Source organism: Panthera onca, chromosome B3, assembly GCF_046562875.1.
Source record: "Panthera onca isolate mPanOnc1 chromosome B3, mPanOnc1 haplotype 2, whole genome shotgun sequence".
Classification (NCBI taxonomy): Eukaryota; Metazoa; Chordata; class Mammalia; order Carnivora; family Felidae; genus Panthera; species Panthera onca.
Genome location: NC_138344.1, coordinates 121,109,587 through 121,113,953, shown reverse-complemented (window position 1 = coordinate 121,113,953; position 4,367 = coordinate 121,109,587). Strand labels below are relative to the sequence as shown.

Here is a 4,367-nt window from a genome sequence, read left to right as displayed (position 1 = left end):
CTGGAGCAGGTAGGGCCAACCCCACTTTTACTGAGATGTGGAAATGATGGGAAGGAAGGGAAGACCCAGGACTAGGAAGTGTGGTGTTTTGTTTTTTGTTTTTTCAGAACTGTTGGAGGTAGGGACAGGGACAGGGAGAAGTACAATCAGCCCGGGATTGGTTTATTTTTATTGCTTTTTAAAATCATGTGAATAATACATGTTCATTGAAAAAAAAAATAGAAAACACAGATAAGCCAAGAGAAGACAAATCATCTGTTAACATCTTGGCAAATAGCCCATTTCTATGCTTAGATCACAGAGAATACTTTTGTTTCATCAATAAAATGTTTTCTTGCTGTATGTTGCTTTAAAACCTGCCATCTTGGGCTCCTGGCTGGCTCAGTCTGTGGAAGGTGCGACTCTTGACTTCAGCTCAGGTCATGATCTCACTTTGTGAGATTGAGCTCTGCATTGGGCTCTGCGCTGACGGCACGGAGCCTGCTTGGGATTCTCTCTCTTCCTCTCCCTCTCTGCCCCTCCCCCGTGCTCGCTCGCTCTCTTGCTCTCTCTCTCTCAAAATAAATAAATAAACTTTTAAAATAAATAAATAAAACCTGCTTTCTTGTCTTTTTTAACAGAAAAATATACTAGGACATCTTTTCAGGCCAGCAGATAAGTATATTTAATTTGCATGGATGTTATGGGCTCTGCGGTATTAAACTAGTGGTTGGGACTTGCCCCCATCATTCTGTCTTTTGTCAGCAGCGAAAATGACCTGGGTGCCTGCACCAGGCTTGGGACTGGACATCGGTCCTTGGGCGGCTGGGGAAGGTTAAAGTCTAGCAAGGCACAGAGCTGTTGTAGAATAAGGACATGCCTTCCCAACAGAACCCTGATGATCTTGACCCCTTTGGCCCCTGACACAGGAGAATACCAGCGGATGAGGCGGGGACGAACAGAGGGCAAGGCCACATGGAGAGAGAGGTACAAGTGCGGTATGTGGGAGCCAAGGTTGCACAGTGGCTAAGCCCATAGTCTCTGGAGTCTGACAAGGACCTGGCTACCAATCCTGGCTCTGGTACAACCAGCTGTGTGATCTGGATCAAGTTACTTAACCTCTCTGAGCCTCCATTTTTGCACCTGTAAATCATAGCGGCACATATCAAGTTTGTGAAAATGAAGTCAGATGATACATGTAAAGCACTTGGCAAATTACACTGCATGTACTCAATTGATGGTAGCCAGAGTTATTTTGATCATTATTAGGTAAGTGGGCCTGGAGAGCTGGGGGACAGCTGCACATAGAAGATGAATGTGTATTTCCCCAAGTCCACAGCTATGGCTGAGTTTTTTTGTGTAGGGCCAGGTGTGGGTGTGGGTAGTTGGGATCTAGAGAGGAAGTAATGGGGCCGGGGGTTGGAGAGTGAGGGCTTATAATCATAGCTCCTCTGAAATCAGGTAAAGGCTCTGGTCACCCTTCCACTTGAGGAATATGTTGGATTTGTCCATATCGCACCTCCCTCCCTGATACTGTGCTTGAAAAGGTCCCCGGGGTGGGGGTGGGGGTGCAGGGCATGGTTCTCAGCCTGGATAATAAGAACAGAGGTCATGATGTCTGCACCTGTGTTTGTGCAGGTGAGGGAGAGAGGGTTGTATTCAGCAGGAGGACCCTGGCGAAGGGAATAGGTGGAGAGGGCGTGGTCATTGGAGGATCGCTGCCTGGCTGCCAGACCACCTCTCCAGTGAGCAGAAGGGGGCGGGTACTGTGACCTTGAGTAACTAGGGACCTGATGGTCAACTGGGTCCACCCTCCCGGGGAGCAGGTGCCCCGCTGGCCTTGCCTGCACACCGGCAGCCTGGGCCCTGGACCAGCACCGCCCCCCCCCACCAACCCCCCGTCCCTTTCCCGTATGGCTACTAATGAGGAGCAGGTTCTCCAAGGGCAGAGGGCTGTGCTCTCAGCAGTTGGGTTGGTGGTAGATGATCAAGAGTGAGAGTGTGTCTGCCTGTGTTCTTTTAACTTCTCCAGAAAGGTCACCAAGGGGTCTCCATTACAAGCGGTCTTGAGCCCAGTATGATTTTCTCCTACAATTGAATCTACTCCCTGGATGGCCTCCAGTGTTCAAGCTGATGACAATCGCCTGTCTTTGCAATTGATTTCCTGGAAGCGGCTGGCCGGCCAGCAGCCACATGATGGATATGTGCTGGGGGACTGGTGCGGCCGAGCGGGGCATAGGAGCCGTAAGCGACCCCCCCCCCACACACACACACACAGACACACATCATGGCAGGGTCTGTCAAATGTAGGACGCCTGCACTTCTGCCCATTCACTCCACCTTGAGGTAGCAACGCCCAGAGAACTGTTCACACACGTGCACCGAGAGGCATGGGCAAGGTTGCTGGCTACAGAATTGTTTGCGTGGAAAAAAATTGGAGCCGCCTTATCTGTTCATGCGGGATGGGAGGAGCTGCCACATTCTGAATGTGAAGGGCATCCCTTGGGATTGTGCAGAGGCACTATTTACCATAAAATCCTTTTGACTCCTGCTTCCCAGAGTTGGGCGGGCAACGGGGACCCTGAGTGAGGGTGTGAGTGGAAAGGGTAGGATTGAATCGGCTGTGTTACATCCATTCAGGCAATATTACGCAGACGCTTTTAAAAAACAACCAACAAGGATGCCCCGTGTATGTTGACATGAGAAGATGTCCAGGATATACTGTTATGGGGAGAAAATTGCAGAGCGATATGGTCAACAGGAGAGTATTTGCGTAAAAGCAAAAAAAAAAAAAACAAAGATCCTGGCACCCTGCACATGCGTGCATGGATGTACCTGCGCGTGTGTGTAAATGCTTAGTAAAAGCCTGTGATGACACACAGCAAACTGCTAATACAGGTCACTGCCAGGGAAAGCAGTGATAATTGATGAGAGATGGGAATAAAAGGAACTTTTCACTTTTTTCTTTCTTTACCTCTGTATTCCCTTTTTTTTTTTTTTTTTTTTTTTATGGAAAGCAAAAAGGGTAGTGTAAAGAAAAGTGCCCTCCTTTTCTGTGTGCTGCTTGCCTAACTCACTCATACACCACAGCCTCCACCAAATTCCTGTTCCTTACCATCCTCTTTGGGACAGTGAGTCCCTCCAAGGTCCCTCAGCTTTTCCTCTCAAAGGGGAAATCCTGGGCAGGAGACCTGGGCACTGCCTGGACTCCCATCAAAAGGCCCCCGGGACACTGGAGGGGACGGACAGGAGCCCGACATCTGTCCTGGACCTCTGACCCAAGTCCAGTGGGGGTCATGTTTTCCAGGAGACACTGCAGACACAGCCCGTGGGGATGTGAAGGCCCTTCTCTGCAGATGTGCAGCAGGGGAAACACATGGGAAGGAACCCAACAAGGCTGAGGGGGCTAGGAGGGTAGAGCTGTGTCAAATAAAGCCCCTTTTTCTGGGGGGGGGGGGGCGAGTGTCAAGCCAGGCCCTGTATGTCCACCTGGCCTACTTGTAGGCCCAGCCCCCAAGCCCAGAAGGCTTTGCTTCCTCCCTCCTGTTCTTGAAGGAAGCACAGGGAATGAGGGCAGGACACATGGATCACACACCTCTTCTGTGCCAGGAGCCTACCTAGGTTCTCGACACTTAGCTCATTCACACCTTTTCACCACACCACCCGTAGATGAGGCCCACAGACACAGGGGTGGGTGTTGCTTGGCCACACGGCCACACAGCAAACACGGGGTTAAGATCTGCGTCCAGGTCCCTCTGGTCCCACCACACCTCGGTGCAGCCTCACGGCTCAGCAGGCTTCAAGGAGGGTGTGCTTGGTACTCACTCCTGGAGAGCAGAGAAAACAGTGATGGAGGGAGCCAGGGGTAAGGACCTAGGCTGGGCCAGGAGCCCAAGGGGAAACCGGCCTCCAGGGTCTCCTGAGGGCTCCTGGAACCTCCCTACCCAGCTCAAGGGGGTTGCTTCCAGGGATCCTCCTGGCTTGTGCTGGCTTCACTTACCTAGCTCAGACCCTGCTCCATCGGAGGTGGGGCAGGCCGGGCTTTGCCCGCCTCATGGATTTACCAGTCTTTCCTCTGGCATCCCCTCTCCTGGACACATGGGCAGGACCCCTTCTTCTAAACTCTCACCCCTACCTGCCAAAACCTTTTAGCCAAGATTGGGTTTTTCCATGAGAGCAAATCAGCAAAATCTGATGGCTAGTATGGCTCAGATCCCAGCTCTGCCATCACTAGCCATGCGACCTGAGGATGTCTCTGAACATCTCCACACGTCAGTGTCTTCCTCTGTGAAATGGGGATGGTGATAGCGGCGAGGGTTTTTGCCAGCATCACCACGAGCCAGTACTCAGAACAACTCCCGGCTGCCGGTTCATGCTCTGTATGTCTT

The 4,367-nt window shown here is 51.5% G+C and overlaps 1 long non-coding RNA gene across 3 annotated transcripts in view; it reads left to right on the top strand.

The window, feature by feature from the left end:
* The first annotated feature begins 610 nt into the window (after nt 1–610).
* The window catches only part of LOC132670126 (uncharacterized), a 277,363-nt gene continuing 273,606 nt past the window's right edge, over nt 611–4,367 (top strand). For 2 of the 3 annotated variants that reach the window (XR_014137843.1, XR_013556011.2), the window contains exons 1-2: nt 813–966; nt 2,012–2,223. This is a non-coding gene — a long non-coding RNA (uncharacterized LOC132670126). Of the gene's footprint in view, nt 967–2,011; nt 2,224–4,367 lie in introns of all 3 variants that reach the window. The other variant, XR_009606452.3, reaches the window with a different exon arrangement.